Below are 19,505 nucleotides of genomic sequence, written 5' to 3' on the forward strand. Positions count from 1 at the left end.
GATAAAATAGCTGTTCTCACCCCCCCCGACCCCTCCCCCCTTAGACTATGATTCCTCTGTGGAACAGGGAGTGTGTCTGATCTAAATGTATCCCATCTACCTCAGCACTTAGCACAAAATAAACACTTAATACCACAATTCTCATTATTTTCTTCCTTTGAAAGCTCTGCCTTTTCCTCAGCCTATCACATGCTCTTCCTCCATCAACTTGTGCTTTTTCTTTCAGATCAGAGTGCACTTTTAAGTGTCCAAGAGACTGCCTGTATTGCTTCTATTAAACACAGGGTCCAGGATTATTGGAAGCCCTCTTCTTCACAAGACTCACAGCCAGGAAAGCGCCTCTAGGCAAAATCAGCCAACAGGAACATGGCAGGTGAGAAGCAGGGTGGCCCACTCTTTGGTTTGAGTGTGGGAACAAACTAGGGAGTAGAGAATCAAAGGCCTGAGGGTGTCCCGGGGGGTGGGGAGAAGGAAGAGGGCAGAAAGAGGCAAAGAGGAAAAGAAGGAAGAGGAAGGAAAAGGTATTCAAACTGATGCTTCCTTCACTACTTACTGGACCTTGATCTTGTCTCCCTTACCATCTAGAGAAAAGGACATTAAGAGTTACCATTGACACTTTAGCTGCTCCATAGTTGGTTATCTAAAAACTGTCGATAAACCATGACCTAGACTCGAATCAATTTGGTATATTAGGAATTTATTTGGTGTAAGGGGTAATTCTTCCTGAAGAAAGTTTCTGTTATTTGAAACCGGGGAAGCAGCGTGGCCTAGAGGAAAGTGCAAAGGGAGTCAGAGCACCTGGGTTTTCATCCCAGGTCCACCACTTGTGTACTGTGTGACCTCGGGAAAGTTGCTAAACTTTTCTATGCCTCAGTTACCTCATCTGTAAAATGGGGATTAAGACTGGGAATCCCATGTGGAACATGGATTGTGCCTAATCTGATTATTGGAACATGGATTGTGCCTAATCTGGTTATCTGGTATCTACCCTAGTACTTAGTAGAGTGCCTAACATGTAATAAGCATTTAACAAATACCATTAAAAAAAAAAACCAGGATCATCTTGAAGGATCACACTTCATAACATACTGTAGAACAAAGCCTGGAAAAATGTCTTGAATCGCACCCGTTATGTGGGACGTGGACCGAATCCAACCTGATTTTCTTATATCTACCCCAGTGTTCGGTTCAGTGCCTGGCACAATAACCAGGTTTGCACGAAATACTTTATGACGGTATTCACCCCACCATCAGCCCCACAGCACTTATGTATATATCCATAATTTTTTTATATCCCTCTAGATGAAGCTCTGTGTGGCCTGGGAACAAGTCTACAAACTCTGTTGTACTCTCCCAAGCGCTTCATAAAGTGCTCTGCACACAGTAAGCACTTAATAAATACGATTTATTGATGATGGATCCTGCTGAGGTTTGGTGATGTCAGTAGATGGTTTCACACTTTTTGTTCTACCTGTTATTGAATTAAGGTTAGAAAAATTTAACTGTGACAGAGAAATTCCATCAGAGAAACTTTTTTTTTCTCTAAACTTCAGGAAAGAATGTACTAATAGTCTATGCTCATCAAGAGCCCAAGTCCCTGAATGGATCCTTGAAGGACATCGCGGTGACAGTACTAAGCAAACAAGGCTGCCGGGTCACTGTGTCTGATCTTTACACAATGGAGTTTGAGCCAAGAGCAACGAGGAAAGATATCTCTGGTAAGAAGCAACCCAGTGGAAACCCAGAGGCTACTCTTCTCCCTGTCCCGTGCAGCCAAGTGGAACTACATCCCTGGTAGACAGAATTCACTGAAATTGTGTCTTTGTCACAATTTAAACCTGCATTTACCAAAATTGATGGTGTGAGGTGGATTTTACCTACTCTATAGGTGCATGGTCTAATGGTTAGAGAACGGGCCTGGGAGTCAGAAGGACCTGCATTCTAATTCCGACTTCTCCACTTGTCTTCTGTGTGACCTTGGGCAAGTTTCCTCTAAGTATCCTCTAAGGGTACCAAGCTCTTCTGCTGGCAGCCAAATTAGGCCCCAGGGAATTTTACTTAATAATAATAATAATGTTGATATTTGTTAAGCGCTTACTATGTGCAGAGCACTGTTCTAAGCGCTGGGGTAGACAGGGGAATCAGGTTGTCCCACGTGGGGCTCACAGTCTTAATCCCCATTTTACAGATGAGGTAACTGAGGCACAGAGAAGTGAAGTGACTTGCCCACAGTCACACAGCTGACAAGTGGCAGAGCCAGGATTCGAACTCATGACCTCTGACTCCAAAGCCCGGGCTCTTTCCACTGAGCCACGCTGCTTCTCAAAAACCTGGGTACTTCTCCATTGCACCAGAAGACAGCATGAGAGAAGGGTGAAAGTGGATTCCCCTACAGCTAAACTCAAGCTACTTATAAAGGTAGCAAAACCTGGAGTTGGCGAGGGGACCCGAGTTGTGTGTTCTTGTCCTAGCTAGGAAGGAGAGGCTGGGTAAACTGTTGTCCAGCAGTAATCATGATCTCCAAGTGCCTCGCCAACACTGGAGCAAAGAATCTTAGCTGTTTATATGCATCTCCTCTCACAGGAATCAGAGGTTCTGGTTCTAATACCAGCTCTTCTGCTTATCTGCTGTGTGACCGTGGGTATGTCACTTAACTTCTCTGTGCCTCAGTACCCTACCTGCAAAATGGGGATTCAACCTTCTTTTTCAACTGCGAACCCCATGTAGGACCTGATTATCTTGTAACTACCACAGAGCTTAGTACAGTGTTTGGCAAATAGTAAGCAGTTGATAAATGCCAGTTATCATTATTTTATTTATTCCCAGAACTCTTGTTGATTCCAATGGGAGATTAAACATCCAGGAGAATTATTCAGAGCGCCGACTGATTTCTGATGTTAAAATAGGATTGATAATAATTTTCACACTATTTATGAAGCACTTTCTTGTGCCGAGCATGGTCTCCTGTTACAACCAACACTCACCCAGGAGTTAAATTTATTATTAATTTCATAAAAATTTATTATTAAATTCAGACCCAGACCCCACTTCTCTCCCTCCCATGTGAAAACACAGACTGCACCGTTACAAAATAAAGGAGGAGGGGTGGTTGATAGTATATCAAATTAAGAGGAAATCCCCGTGAAAACCGGGGCAAGGCCAGGGAACCTTAACGTGGTAGAGCTAATCATAACCTCCCCAAATCTCTTTGCAGATATAAATTACACCCGACTAGCTGTGTAGAAGTCCCACTGAGTTGGCAAATCTATTTCTGAATATCTACCTTATTAATGGAAGGTTTTTGCTTAATTTTTAGTTTCCTTTATATTGGTTCAGTGTGCCAGCCATCATGAAGGGTTGGATGGACAGGGTCTTGGCCCAAGGATTTGCCTTTGAGTTTCCAAAGTGCTATGATACTGGCTTTCTCAAGGTATGTGCTGTGGGATTTCAGTTTGGAATAATACTCAGTTAAGTTCTAAGGGTGAAGATGGGTTTCTGATAATTTTGGTATTTGTTAAGTGCTTATTATATGCACTGGGGAAGTCTGGAGGAAGGAAGAAGAGATATTTGATCTCCATTATACAGCTGAGGAAGCTGGGGCCCAGAGAAGTGAAGTCACTAGCCCAAGGTCACCCAGCAGGCAAGTGGCGGAGCCAGGAGTAGAACCCAAGTCCTCTGATAACCAGACTTATGCTTCCTCCACCAGGCTTCTCAACAATTGAAATGCACAATTTCTACATCACTAGCATTTGACCATTTTCTTCTAACTTGTTGGATCAAATGTCTAAATTTTCTCATTTTAACTGGGAAGTGGTTCTTGCCCCAAGTACATTTTTGCAAATATGGGAAGATCCAAAAGTTTGTTTGACGTTAATGTTAAAGGAGGCAGGATTTTGGCATATGGGAGGGGCAGGAATTTCTATTTCATTAGCTCCAGGTTTGATCACAGCTCTGCCAGTGGTCTAATGGGTGATGCTGAGCAAATATTTTAACTGCTGCTCTCATTATCACCCCCACCCCCACTAAATAGTACCTAGGTTTTCTGTGCCTCAGTTTCCTCATTTGTAAAATGGGGACTTGATACCTCTTCTCACTCCTATTTAGACAGTGAGCCCCATGTGGGACGGGGACTGTGTCCATCCTGATCATCTTGTAACTACCCCAGCACCCTTTCCTCTCCATCCAAACTGTTACCACATTAATCCAGTCATTTATCCCACCTTGATTACTGCATGAGTCTCCTACTGATCTCCCTGCCTCCTGTCTCTCCTCACTCCATACTTCATTCTGTTGCCCAAATTATTTTTCTAGCAAAACATTCAGTCTATGTTTCCCCACCCCTCAAGAATCTCCAGTGGTTCAAATCTGTATCAAATAGAAACTCCTTACAGTAGGTTTTAAAGCACTCAATCACCTTTCCACCTCCTTCCTTACCTCCCTGACTGCCTACAACTCAGGCCCCACACTTCACTACTATCAACCTATGCACTGTACCTCGATCTCATCTATCTTGCAGCCGACATCTCACCCACATCCTGACTGACCTGGAATGTCCTCCCTCTTTGTATCTGACAATCACTCTTTACACCTTCAAGGTCTTATTAAAACACATCACCCCCAAGAGGCCTTCCCCAACTAAGTCCTCATTTCCTCTTCTTTCATTCCCTTCTGTGTCACCTTTGTACTTTGTTTTGCACCCTGTATTCATCCCCCCTCCTGCAACCACACAGCACTTATGTACATATGCTTAATTTATTTTAATTAATGCCTGTGTCCCCATCTAGACTGTAAGCTCGTTGTGGGCAGGGAACATGTCTACCGACTCTATTATATTTTACTCTTCCAAATGCTTAGTACAGTGCACTGCATACAATAAGTGCTCAGTGAATAAGATAGATTGAAATATTGACTGATTACTTGCCTGCTATGGGACCTCGGGCAAGTCACTTAACTTCTCTATACCTCAGTTTCCTCATCTGTAACATGGGAATTCAATACCTGTTCTCCCTCCTACAGTGAGGACCATGTGGGACAGCAGCTGTGTCCACTCTGATTTCCTTCTATCTACCTCAGTGCTTAGTGCAGGGCTTGGCTCATAGTAATCACTAAATACCACAAGTATCATTATTATTATGACTAATATTGTCATCTGATCTGCCAGGGAACCATTGGCAGGAGTTGGGCCTTGGTTGGCATACATCCCAAGGCAGTCGTCCCTTTCAGCCTCCCTCCTTATAGCATCGGGGCATGACTCGTGGTTCTCCACCCAAAACATGTCAGGGAACGTGTCTACCACCCCTGTTATACCCTCCTTTTCCGAGCGCTTCGTGCAGTGCTTTGCACACAGGAAACACTCAATTGTATTATTGAGGACTGATTCATTATCATGACTTATTGTCCCTTCTACCGGACCATTGTCCGCAGGTAAGAAGCAGGAGAGGTTTGTTTCTCTCATCTGAGTCCAGGAAAACCACATCCTCCCGACCCCTTCCACTCTTCCTTCCTCCCCATCTCCTTCTTGTACCTGGGGGGAAGGGTAGGAAGGGAAACTAAATGTGTAAAATGCTTTTTAACCAAAGCCGGTGGCCCAGGAAGTGTCACTTTAGGTTCAAAAGATGTGGTTGGTTAACCAGCTCTCTGTATCCCCATCCAAGCCTTAAAGCAAGTTTCTTTCCGAGTCCAATGACGAGGGCCAGTTTCTACTCAATCTTTCATTACGGTCTTCTGTCCCAGAGGGCAAACCTCCTCTTCTGTAATTAACATTCTCCTCTTATTCCACTCTGGCAAACGGTCACGCCATCTCTCACTGGCAAGGGGATGCAGGGTGAATATGTAAAATCTTCAGTGAGATCCAGGAAGGAAGAGGGAATTCCCAGCAGGAGAGAGGACGTCAGCAAGTGGTCGATGGAGAGAGAGAAGAGATGAAGGTACAGCAAGTAGGTCAGTGTTAAGAGGAACAGAGTGTGCAGTTTGAGTTGTAGTAGGAGACCAGTGAGGTAAGGTAGGATGGGGAGAGCTGATTGAGTGCCTTAAAGGTGATGGTAAGGAGTTTCTCTTTGATGCAGAGGTGGAGGGGCAACCACCGGAGGCTTTCGCGGAGTGGGAGTGATGTGGCAGAATGATTTAAAGGATAAAAAAGATCCAGGAAGCAGAGTAAAGCATGGACTAGAGGAGCCAGAGATGGGAGTCAGGCAGGTCAGCAAGGAGGTTAATTCAGCAATCCAGGTAGGATATGACAAGTTCCAGGTAGTTTGTTTTTTTCTTTTAACTTTCAGCACTAGATCTTTTAGAAATGTTTCATCAGGACTTTGGCCCTCTTCTTTTAGCACTCTTTCATGATAAAGTGTGACTATTGGTCTTTCTTATGCTACTCTCTCATTTCCACGTAAATATACCTTGGATTTAGTACTTCCTTCCTCCTTCCTCCTCCAAATATGCCAAATCACCACGCTCCCCACTTTCAAAACTTTGTTAAAGTCACAGCTCCTTCAAGAGACCATCCCCAATTAAGGCCTCATTTTCCGGCCTTACTTTCCCTTCTTTGTCATCTACTCACTTGGTTCTGTGACTTTGGGCATTTGACACCTGCCCCTCCTGCATATTATTTCTATTAATGTCTGTCTCCCCCTCTGGACTGTAAGCTACTTGGGGACAAGGAAACATATCTGCCGACCCTGTTGTACTGTGCTCCCCCAAATACCTGGTACTCTGTATAGTTAGCGCTCAATAAGTACTACAGATGATGGTTTGAAATATTTTGACTTCAGTGATTTAAAGCCCATTTTTATTTAGCATTAATGACATCTGTTTAGCATAGATGACAGTATGCCATTGTTTAGGTTGATTTGGCAGATCCTGAAAAGGCAGTCTGCCCTGGTGGAAAGACTATGAATCTGGAAGTCAGAGGACCTGTTCTAATCTAGCTCTGCTATGTGGCCTTGAGCAAGTTACTTAACTTCTTTCTGCCAGAGTTCCCTCATCTATAAAATGGGGATTTAATCCTCCTCCTTCTAACTTTGATTTTAAGCCCCACATGGGACAGGGACTCTCTCCAACTTGATGATCTTGTATCTGCCCTAGTGTTTAATATAGTACCTGGCCCATAGTAAGTGCTTATCACATATCATTAAAAAAAAAAAAACAACCACCTTGGAAATGCATTAATGTACTTTCCATTATTCACTAGGGGAACCAAACTTCATTCAGCATTATTTTGCTTAGCACTTGATCTTCATGGAACCAATAAGAGTCCTAACTGTTGTATAACAATATATACTAATTCCATGATTTCTGGCACTGGGGCATCCATAGTCGATGTGCTTCTGTTGCCGGAGGTTCATTCATTCATTCAATCATATTTATTGAGCGCTTACTGTGTGCAGAGCACTCATTTTCCATTCAGATGTGGTTCTGTCTGTTTCTGCCAACAGCTGAACTTGGATATTTTTCTTCCAGGGCCCGTCCCCATTTAGTTTGGCTGCACACTCCCGTGAAACATTGACCTACAGAGAGGTTTCCCTTTCTTTTTCCTTGAGAGGTTAATCAATCAACAGTATTTATTGAGCACTTACTGTGTGCAAAGCACTGTACTAAATGATTGGGAGAGTACAGTATAACAATAAACAGTCACATTCCCTGCCTACAATGATCTTACAATCTAGAGGGCAACCTTACAGTCTTTCCTTGCTCTTTGTGTAAAGCACCGTACTAAGTGCCTGGGAGGATACAGTATAGTAGAGTTGGTAGGCACATTCCTTGCCCACCAAGATCTTACAGTCTGGAGATGAAGGGAGGTTCCCCCTTCGCAGGAGTGTAACCAGGGCACTGGGTGTCCGTATTCTCCTTCCTAGGTTGAAAATTCTGTGTAGTGTTTCAGATTAACATTATTTCTCCTTGCTTTAATTACAAAGTCAATCTGCAAAAACCTCTCTATGTTGCCATTCCAGAACAAATCAGCCCTTCTGTCTTTTACCACTGGTGGAGATACTGAGAACTTTTCCAAAGCTGAAGCCAGTGGTGACTTTCGCTACCTGCTGTGGCCCCTACAGGTAAAGTATCAATGTTTGTTTCCTTATTTCCCTGGAATCTCCATTGACCTCTCCTGCTGCTCCATGCTGAGCAGGAAAAAGTGAGTCCAGAGGAGTGTAATTAACCTAAGGTGGTTTTGAATTGGGTTCAATCCAGTGGGCTTCTGCCTGGAAATCTGTTCAAACAGGTGACAGGATCACGTGGAAACCCCATTATCAATCCTCCTTTAGATAATTTAATGGCATTTAAGTGCTTATGTTGTGCCAGACACTATAGTAAGCGCTGGGGAAGATACAAGCTAATCAGGTTGGACACAGTCCCTGTCCCACATAGGGCTCATGGTCTTAATCCCCATTTTACAGAAAAGGTAACTAAGGCAGAGTGAAGTGACTTGCCCAAGATCACACAGCAGACAAGGGCAGAGATGGGATTAGTCCTTTGACTCATAGGCCCATGCTCTTTCCACTAGAATACACTGCTTCTCCTCCTTTGCAATAGATTCATTCATTCATTAGTATTTATTGAGTGCTTATGGTGTGCAGAGCACTGTAAAGCACTTGGAAAGTACAATTCAGCAATAAAGATGATGTCATACCACCTTTTAGGGGAGTGAAGGGAAGAAAAAGTGAGTAGTCCCTGATGCTCACTAAATAAGCAGACTAAAAGTGAAACTGAGCCACAAAGATTTTAATCTCAGGCCAGTGTAAGATTGTCACATGCTTTGAGCTTCCTTAGCATGTAGGATGAATGGAGGTGGGTGCCGTGGCAAAGACTAACAAACATGATCATGAAGAACTCAAAAATGAACTCAATGAAGAACTCAAAAATGGAAAAATGAAAAAATTAATTAGTCATTAATTTTGATGATCGCTCCCCAGAAAGCAACCGACCTTTACCATTGAGCAGACAGGCAACTCTTGGTTGTTCAGGAGTGAAAATTCTGGTCACCCATTAGTTGAGTCTTTGCTCCATTATAAAACCCAGGATTTGAGCCCAGTTTGCTAAGAACTGAAAGTGATGGCTAAACTTTTAAATGACAGGAAACAGTGTAACCTAGTGTAAAGAGCCCAGACCTGGGAGTCAGAAGACCTAGATTCTAATCCTGATTTTGCCACTTGTCTATGTGTCCTTGGGTAGGTCATTTAACTTCCTGGGTTGCAGTTTTCATTTATAAAATAGAGATTAAATCCTCCTCCCTCTGACTTAGACTGTGAGGCCCCCTTGGGACTGGGTCCAATATGATTATCTCACATCAACCCCAGAACTTAGTAAAGTGGCTGGTACATAGTAAGTGCTTAATAAGTACCATGGGACCAAAAAAAAGCAAGGTCAGGTCAGTAATAACGAGAAGCAGCGTGGCGCAGTGGAAAGAGCACGGGCTTTGGAGTCAGGGCTCGTGAGTTCGAATCCCAGCTCTGCCACTTGTCAGCTGTGTGACTGTGGGCAAGTCACTTAACTTCTCTGTGCCTCAGTTCCCTCATCTGTAAAATGGGGATTAAGACTGTGAGCCCCACGTGGGACAACCTGATTCCCCTGTGTCTACTCCAGCGCTTAGAACAGTGCTCTGCACATAGTAAGCGCTTAACAAATACCAACATTAATAAGCAACCTTTCAATAAACCTCAACCCCCAAAACACTCCTTTTTCTTGTAGTAGCTGGTTACTTGAAGCCAAAGGGATTTGAGGGAGAGGAGGGCCTAGAGGAAGATCTGGTCTGAGAAGGCAAGTGACAGTCAGCAAGAATGACTGCCATTTCCTTTTTCTTCCTGTTTTGTAGCATGGGGTGATGCACTTCTGTGGCTTCAAAGTGCTTGCTCCTCAGATCTCTTTTGCTCCTGAGACTGAATCAGAGGAAAGGAGAAGGGAGATGCTCTCATCCTGGGCTCAGAGACTGGAGACCATCTGGGAGGAGAAGCCAATCAACTGCACTCCACCCTGGTACTTTGATTAATGACCTCATTTGATTACACGGTTTTGGGAGATGGCATGACTTGGTGTGAACACAAAAATGGGGGTCTAATAAACTGCTTTCTGTTCCTGATCCTTGTTCTACCAGGAGTCAATTCATTTCTTCTCCCTGTGCCTCGGCTGCTTCAAAAAATGCCCTCCTTTATAGTTCACAGAACTGCCAGGAAGAAAGGTCAGTGCTTTGATTACCAGGAAATAAAACTGCTATATGAATATAGCAGCTAAACCAAAGCACCAGCATTTCTTTATCTCTGTGAACTATACCATGCCTTAGAAAAAAAATTTTTTTTTTGAGGTGGGAGGCAGGGAGAAAGTCAGAGTTCCATTTTATAAACACAGTGTTCAGTGCCATTCATTATGGGTCACTTTTCTATATAAAAGTAACAACCTGAGCCTGACCCGAAAAGAGTAGCGTTATGAATGTGATTTAACACTATCTGAAATTAAAGTAGGATTAAAAGTCACTGTTGATTGAAATAACTCCCTGAATGTATTTGAGGATCTGACTTTTTACCAGCCACTTGTCCAGTCATGTGGAAATAGAGGAGTAGGACAGGAGATCTTGGATGTTAATTTCCCCTCTGGTTCAGCTTGAAAAAAATAAGCAGGACAATAATGAAGAGTGGTATGATTTCTGAAGATTGTATATAGATTGTTGCATTTTATCTTGCTCTAATTATTACTTGAGCTACCGTCTCCTTGTTCAACTAAATAGTATATTTCTATATGTCTATCCTCCACCACTTGGACTGTGAGGTCACTGAGGGCAGGAACTGTGTTCATTGACCTCATTGAGTTCTGCTATAAAACGTTTTCATCGCATAATTTGAATATAATTCAATAAAAGAACTAGGGATTGTTTCTAGGGATTGTTTTTCCTGTAACACCAGTCAGTTCTGATATAAATCCATAAATTGGAGCAAGTAGATTCAGACTAGGAAGAAATATTTATGCACTCAGGAATGGCATCGATCATGGCGAGGAGCATTTATACTTCACAGCCTCTGCCTCAGCAAAACTTTTGTGTTCCTTAGTGTTTTGGCAGTGTTTCAGTAATCTGGTCAAATAACGAAGCATTTTGCTATGGCAGACATCAGAGTCACCTTTGGAAGAACAACATCTCCTGCTTGGCTACCGAAGTATGCTCAATGCTGCTGGTGGCCCTTGATTCAAAAAGTTTCCTGGGGCAGAGAACAGCTTTCTCTGATAACCTTTGAGGTCCTTAGGGGGAAGGGCCCATGATAGGGGTGTAATTTGCAGAAGAGGTGTTTGGTTGCCTTACGCAATTGTATGGGCATCCTACCAAGCCCAAGTCGAACATGGCCCCACCTCCCCCTTCCCCAGGCTAGTGCCCGCCTCCCACCCCCGATCCAGTTATAAGCGGCAATCCAGACAAGTCCCAGGTCCCAATCTGAAGAAGATCTGTTGACTCTTGCCTTTCATATCTCTCCTAGAGCCACCTGTGTCTGTCCCACTCCTATGGCAAGATGGAGACTGGAACATTTCTAAGCAGGGCAAGAATCTTATGCAACCCCTGTCCAATTATAATAATAATATTTAAGTGCTTACTAAGTGCCAAACATATGCATTATGAATGCAATGACACTGTCAGGCTCTCTCCCCTGTCCCCAGTGTCCACTCTGGGAATAACTATTCACAAGAATCTTCTTTCACACCCTTTCAGTCCTCTGTTCACTCTGTCGGCCCCGCCAGAGCCTGCTCCGTCATCCCCTGGAGGAGAATGCTTACTGTAGCTCTGAGTTGGGGTGTGGTGCTCACTGCCCTGGGCAAGAAACAACCTCCACCTGTCTCATGGCTGAAACCTCTATACATTCAGGGCTGTTAGGAGAAAAGATTTAATGTGCAATGGTAAAGAGAGGTCATGATTTTCCCAGTGAAGAACAAATGTGTTTAAATAAAACAAATGTAGAGCTGGAGTTGTGAAGATATTGAGAAACAACATGCCCTATTGAAAAGTGCATGGACTGGGAGTCAGAGGCTTTGAATTCTAATCCCAGCTCTGCCATATGTCTGCTGGGTGACCAGCTTCTCTGTGCCTCAGTTACATCATCTGTAAAATAAGGATCAGGACTATGAACCCTTTGTGGGACAGGGACTGTCCCCTATCTGATTACCTTGAATCCACCCCAGCACTTAGTGTAGTGCCTGGCACATCATAAGGGCTTAATAAATGCCATCATTATTATTATTCTTATTATTGGGCTGACTTTTTCACTGGAGTAAGTAGGTTAGGATGATTGGGTCACATTCCACTTTTTTACTCAAAAACATTGTGCTAATAATGGCCAAAAAGGCAGAGATAAACTTTCCCATCTTTTTTTTTTTCCAAAAGGAGAATCTAGAAAGAATGATTTCTTACCATAAAAAATTCCACATACCATGTTCAATGGACCTGGAGTGTTAAATGTGATGATTATATGTCAATAATGCCTTTGTCATCTTTTAATGATTAATTTTAATCATTTGAGTTTGGGGTTTGTCAATAATGCCTTTGTCATCTTTTAATGATTAATTTTAATCATTTGAGTTTGGGGTTCCCTAGGAGTTTTGTTGCATTTATTTAAACTATTTTATTTATTTTGGCTTTTAAAAGAATATGAATTTGATGAATGCAGATGTGTGAGTTTGATTTGAACTGAATTGGGTGAAAGCATTCCATTGAACATTGAATGTGTGAATAAAAATTGGGTTTGATACTGTTAAAACAGTAGAAAAGAAGGGAAAAGATTTACAAGTGGGTTGTGCCTAAGTCATTTAAATAGTGAACTGTAATCAATAGGCCACTATAGAATTTTGCAGTCCCTTAAAACTCTACAAATTTGCTTTTCTCTCCCCTTCCCACCCTAAAGGAGGTGGGGACGACCCCGTTCTCTCCATCCAGCACCCAGGCTCTTCCTAGGATGTTATAGGGGAGGACACTAGGCTACTACATGAGCAAAATCCTCTTTTCCCACTCTCACGGTTTGGATCATAAAAACCTGAAGTACTGACGGGGACTGATTTACATGTGACCGCTCTTCTTCTGCAGCTGATGTACAGTCCACAGAGCCTTTCGAGACTAGAGCTGGCACTGCAGAAAGATAGGAGATATTGTCAAATCCTTCATTAGTTGTATAAATACATAGAGCTATCTCTTAGAATCAAGAATTAGAACCACCATGCATATTTTTATAACTTTCTCTCCTGAACAATAGGTTATCATTTACAGCCATAATTAGAGGAAATGGGTCCCACTTGAGGCAATTTTTCACCACAAATGTAAATTAAGAGGAAAAAAGAGAAAATAGAAATGACAGAATTATAATGATTTTTCTCTTAAATTCTTTCTCTTTCCCAAAATGTATAGTCACATTCTTTCTACTGAAAACAATGGTCCCATATCTCCACAATCAAAGCTCTATCTTTTTCTTTCTCCTTAGGCTTTTCAGAAGTCAGAGTTGAACCTTCCAAGTTCCTGTATCTGCAGAACAGGCAGCAGGGTCATTAAGAGACAAGCTGGAACCAGAGGGAGGTCCCAGGGTCTACACAATCATTCAATTTAAAGGGGAAGAGGGGGAGAAATCAATTCATCCAGGAGCAGCTGGGATCTGCATTTCTTCCAAACTAGAATTTCAAACCTTGCCCACCTCAACCTGTGGGCACCTTCCTCTCATAAGTGTTTCACTGGCCCAGAGGCCAGGGACTTGATGCCTTTGGCCTTTGTCCTTTGAGAGAGAGGATAAAGGTAGAAACTCTTCCAGAAATTATTAGGAAAATTGACATGAACCTTTTTTTGTCCACTGCCCCTCAAACTCACTTGAGTGGACACAGAGGGCATATTACTAGGGAAATTTAAAAAAACCAAACAGAATATTGGAAAAGGAACATCTCTATTTCCTTCGGCTTTCATGGGGAATCAAAGGCAAAAGTTATTGTCCCAAGTTTATTGGACAAGTTTCAATTTTTTTTAAAGGTCCAGAATATATTAAGCAAAACCTTAGATAACAATGTTTTGTGGCTTTAAATAAAACTCTTATCGTAATGTTAGCGGTTCAAACATCTTCATGATCTCCAGGAGTATCTGGAGTCCATGCTACTTCCAAACTAGAATTCTAAACTTTGTCCCCACAATCCCCAGGTGTCCTTCCTTTCACACCTGTTTCATTTGCCCAGAAGCCCAGGGCCTTGATGCCCTTGTCCACTGCAGGTAAAGTGAGAAGATAAGAGATGAAACTCTTCCAGAAATTATTAGGGGAATTACCAAGAAAGTTATTTTATCTACTGCCCTTCAAACCTGCTTGAGTGGACAGGCATTAAAGACTCAGGAGAGAATTAAGTGGGAGATACTATATGAAGCAAATATTTGCTTTCCCTTTTCAAATATTATTTCAGCTCACATTAGGTCATGAAGACCAAGAAGAGAATTAAGGTGGAAATACTGCATAAAGCAAGTCAGTCCCACTCCACCTCAAATATTCTCTCTATTTTACCAAGAAGTTAGGCCTCAAAGTCTCAGTTGGACTAAGTGGGAGATATTGCATAAAGTACATCACTCCTTATGATTTCTCAGGTCATTAGGCCATGAAGACCTAGAGGGAGAAATATGAGCGAAATATTGCAAGAAGCAAATCTCCCCATCTCTTCTAACATTCAGTGTTCATTTGAGGGGTTCATTTAGCACTCAACAAATCTCTCCTTTTCCACCTCAAATTTTCAATATGCTGGGTTTGAGGAATTAGGCCACAAGGTAGGGATTCTCTCTGTTGTTGCATTGTACTTTCCAAGCACTTAGTACAGAGCTCTGCAAACAGTAAGTGCTCAATGAATACAATTGGATGAATGAGAATTAGGAAGCAGATATTGCATGAAGCAAATCCCTCCCTTTCCACCTCTTATATTATCTCTCCTTTCTTGAGGAGTTGGACCTTAAAGATCCAAAAATAGACATTGCATGAAGCAAGTCTCATCTCTTCCTCCTCAAATATTTTCTCTGTTTGCTCAGGCCCTTGAGACCCAGAAGAGAATTATGAGATACTGCATGAAGCAAATCTCTTCTTTTTCTCCTCAAATATTCTTTGTTCTCTCAAGGAGTTAGGACTTAAAAACCCCAACTGTTGGGTTTGAGGAATTAGGCCATGAAGACCTAAGAGAATTAAGAAGCAGATTTGCATGCAGCAAATCCCTCCATTTCCACCTCTTATATTTATGCTCTCTCCTTTCTTGAGGAGTTTATAGATCCAAGAAGTAAAGACTTTGCATGAAGCAAGTCTCTTCTCTTCCTTCTCAAACATTTTCTCTGCTTGTTCAGGCCTTTAAGACCCAGAAGAGAATTATGAGAGACACTGCATGAAGCAAATCTCTTCTTTTTCTCCTTATATATTCCCTCTGTTCTCTCAAGGAGTTAGGACTTAAAAACTCATACTATTGGGCTTGTTGAATTAGGCCATGAAGACCTAAGAGAATTAAGAAGCAGATATTAGAGGAAGCAAATCCTCCATTTCCACTTCTCGTATTATCTCTCCTTCCTCAAGGAGTTAGGCCTTAAAGATCCAATTAAATACAGCATGAAGCAAGTCTCTCATTTACCTCCTCAAATATTTACTCTGCTTTCCCAGGCCTTAAAGACCCAGAAGAGAATTATGAGATATTGCATAAAGCAACTCTCTTCCTCTTCAGATACTCTCATTCTTTCTCTTTGCTCAGTCCATAAAGACCCAGGAGAGAATTAAGTTAGAGAGAAAGCATTCCTCCAGCTCTTTCAAGTAGTTAGGTCTTAAGGACCAATGAGAGAATTAAGAAGAAGATATCACATGAAGCAACTCTCTCCTTTTTCTCCTCAAGTATTCTGTCTGTTGCTCAGGTATCAAAGACCCAAAAAGAATTGAGAGATACTTCATGAAACAAATCCCTCCTTTTCCACCTCAAACACGCTCTCAAGGAATAAGGCCTTTAAAGGCCCAAGAGAGAGTTAAGAAACAGATATTGCATGAAGCAAATACCTCCTTTTCCACCTCTAATATTCTCTCCTTTCTCAAGGAATTAGGCTTAAAATATCAGAGAGAGAATGAAGAAGATACTGCAAGGAGCAATTCTCTCCTTTTCCTGGAGGATTAAATATTCTTTCTGCTTGCCCAGGCCTTAAAGGCCCAGAAGAGAATTGTGAGAGATGCTGCACAAAGAAAATCTCTCCTTGTCCTCCCCCTAAATATTCCAGTCTCTCTACCTGGTTCAGGCCATAAAGACCCGGAAGATAATTGAGATATATTACATGAAATAAATCTTTCCTTTTCCATCTTTAATGTTGCTCGGCTACCTCAAAGAGTTAGGCCTTAAGGAACCAAGAGAGAATTAAATAGATACTGCGTGAAGAAAATCTCTCCTTTTCCAACTCAAATATTGTCATTTTTTCTGTTTGCTCAGGCCATTAAGGCCCAGAAGAGAATTAAAGGGAAGACACTGCTTAAAGCAAATCTCTCCTTTTCTAACCTCAGATGTTCTCTCTACTTGCATGAATTAGGTCATGAAGACATAGGAGACAAGTAAAATTGAGATATCTTAGGCAAATCTCTCCCTCAACCCCTTAAATATTCTCTCTGCTCTCTCATGGGGCAAGGCCTTTGAGACCCAAAAGAAAATTGAGTAAAAATTGCATGAAGTACATCTCTCCTTTTCATCCTCAAACATTCTCTATTTTCTTAATAGGCCAGGCCTTAAAAACCCAGCGGTAATTGATTGATATTGCATAAAGCAAAAACCTCCTTTCTCTCATCAGAAATTTTCACACTTGAAATACCGTAATATTTATAAGGAAATATCACAGTAAACTTTTCTCTTCTGCCCATTCTTCCTGAAAGCTTGTGGTTGGATTTCAGGAATGGCTTGGTCATAAAGACCTGAGGTGGAGCTTTTATAAACTTTTGGAAATTTGTTTGGGTCCTAAGATAGTTTCTTGATCGTTGGTTCCATAGTCTTCCTTGCTATCTTCATTTTTCCAGTGTGTTTTCCAATGGAAAATCTGAGCCATTTGGAGAATTGAAATCCTTTTTCCAGTCATTTCCTGGTTAAAGAAAAACTGTCATTATTATTTACAGATTGTGGTGATCCAGAATTAGCAATGCATAGATCATACATTTTACCATGATAATAATCAGGGACTATGTCATTGTCTGAATGGTGTGGCTGGCTTGTCTTTGGGCATTCCATGACAACTGACAACCATCTACAAAAGAGTAAAGGAACCAGGAGATAAAATATTACTATGCTCAACTAGAATTCCCACCTCTGACAAATTATTATGAAGCCCTAGGCATAAGTAGGCCAGTTTCCATTTACCCCAGACTTTTACTAAAGATTATCATTTTGTAAAAGCCTCCAAAAGAGTAATTTGGCTTAATTTGGTTTTCAGTGGCCTTAGTTAGGTGCCAAGTATGGTATTTCTTAAGCGCTTACTATGAGCTGAGCACTGTTCTAAGCACTGGGGTAGATACAGAGTAAGCAGATTGTCCCACATGGGGCTCACATTTTTTTTTTTAATTCCCATTTTTACAGATGAGGTAACTTGTTAAGAGGTAATTCTCTTAAAACAAGCACATTTCAGAATCTTCTCCAAATCTGTCACTTCAATTGGTCGCAGCTTCCTGGAGGGAAGGAAATGTTTATTTTCCACTGTGTTTTCCTCAGCTCTTAGTACAGTGTTCAGCACAAAGTAGGTGCTCAGTAAATACTATTAAATGTAAAGCAAAAATCAAATCTGATAACTCCCCGCCTTTTCCCTCTGCTTAGTGAATCCAGGTAACCCTCATGTCACCTCTTCACTCTTCTTTCACCTTGGGTGCTGTCAGCATCTCTCCGCCTGGCCCTCCTCGCTCAACCTCGTCCACCCTGACGATGCTTCCCCTAAACCCCACAGGTGATGTTGACAGTCCAAGTTTCTGAAAAGAGCCACATTGGGATTGAGAGTAAAACCACCCCTTCGCTTTCCTAGACAAGAGTGGGAAGGAATTCCTTCTCCAAATCCACTTCATATTAGCAGTACTACAGGATTGCCATAGGGTAGAAGTTTCTTTTCTCTCAGTCACATTTATCCAAATCCTCACAACAGTTAGTCAGGGGACAAAACTCTTGAAAATTACAGTATTTTATAATACAACATATTTGATGTTTAAGGTGATATGAAGTAAATTTCCTGTGGAAATTTACACTAACAAGTCCTTTTGATCTAATTTAAATTTCCTATTTAGTTCTTTTTTATAAACCTCATTCTATGATCTGTTAAATACTGGCAATTATCTTCAGGCTGGCTACACCTCCTTTCTATCTCTGACTAAAATGAAAGGTATGGAAATGCACTAACAAGTTTTTTCCACTGAAAATGGATTGGGTAAATACTCTGTGGGGGAAAACTGTTATCATATTTATATTTCTCTGACTTTAGAGAGAGAAAGTTTAGAAGATTCTGAATCGCTAGGAACAGGGTTTTCAAAGCTAGAGCTGGATAGAATAATATTAGAATATCCTCCATCCCAGAAACAATTTGTGATACTTATATTTTTCTATCAGGCAGTCAGCTCCTTTTCTCCTCTCCTTATATCCTGGCCTCGGGTTTGACTGAGAAGTTCTTTTGGCTGTTTTCTTTATAAGGAAGAGAGAAGGAAGGGGATGGAAAAGGTTAGCGTTGAAGAGTGGTGAGTTAAAAAGTAAACTAGGGGACACCCAGGAGCCCTCCAATAACTCCCTCCCTCCCTACAATGCCACTCACTCCCTTGCAATGGTACTCCCACTAAGGATCGGGGGCACCTAATGGCAGTGCTGCTGCGGGATCAGACCTTGGGTCCCACCTCTTCACAACAAGTGCCCCTGCTCCACCTCACCATGCTGCCCCTGCTTCCCCTCTGCAATATGGGGATAGAGGGACAGCTACCAGGTCAGCAGTGCAGATGCAGTCACGAGACTCCTTTGCTCTCTGCAGATGCTCCCTCGCACCACCTGGAAATTCAACTCATTTTTCCAACAGATAAAATTTTTAAAAGCCGTAAAATAAGTTGGTTCATAAATAAAGATTCCCTGACTACCAAATTTTGTTGATGTCATCTTAAGTTTATATAAGAAACTATCCCTCCCTCCAAAGTGCATGCCTTCTCCCTTCCTCTGAATCCTTACCTTGTACACTAATTTTTTTCTTGAAACGGGAAGATTCCTCTTAACGTTTTCTTTGCTGGCCAGGAGTTGTCTCGGTGGAGGTCCTGAGGACGAATGAAGTAAGAGTGTCCCAGGATGGTGGTCGGTAGGCTGGTGAATTCCAGAGGAAGCCGGACAGTGGCCCAGGAACCCGGAGAACTGTTTGACAAAGAGAACTGTTGCCGAAGCGGAGGGGAAGGAGAAGACGATGGAAGAAACAGAGGAGGAGAGGTGAGGCAAAGAAGAGAGGGTGGACAGAAAGAGGAAAGAAGAGAACCAGGATCAGAGGGCACCCAGCACCCAGTGGCATACTGCCAGGGGCAGAGATCCTC

General features: G+C 42.1%; 1 pseudogene; it reads left to right on the plus strand.

Moving 5' to 3' along the window:
* Positions 1 to 307: 307 nt before the first annotated feature.
* LOC114808674 lies at positions 308 to 10,069 on the plus strand (annotated as a pseudogene).
* Positions 10,070 to 19,505: the final 9,436 nt, after the last annotated feature.

This window comes from Ornithorhynchus anatinus, chromosome Y2 (assembly GCF_004115215.2).
Source record: "Ornithorhynchus anatinus isolate Pmale09 chromosome Y2, mOrnAna1.pri.v4, whole genome shotgun sequence".
In the NCBI taxonomy this organism is placed as follows: domain Eukaryota; kingdom Metazoa; phylum Chordata; class Mammalia; order Monotremata; family Ornithorhynchidae; genus Ornithorhynchus; species Ornithorhynchus anatinus.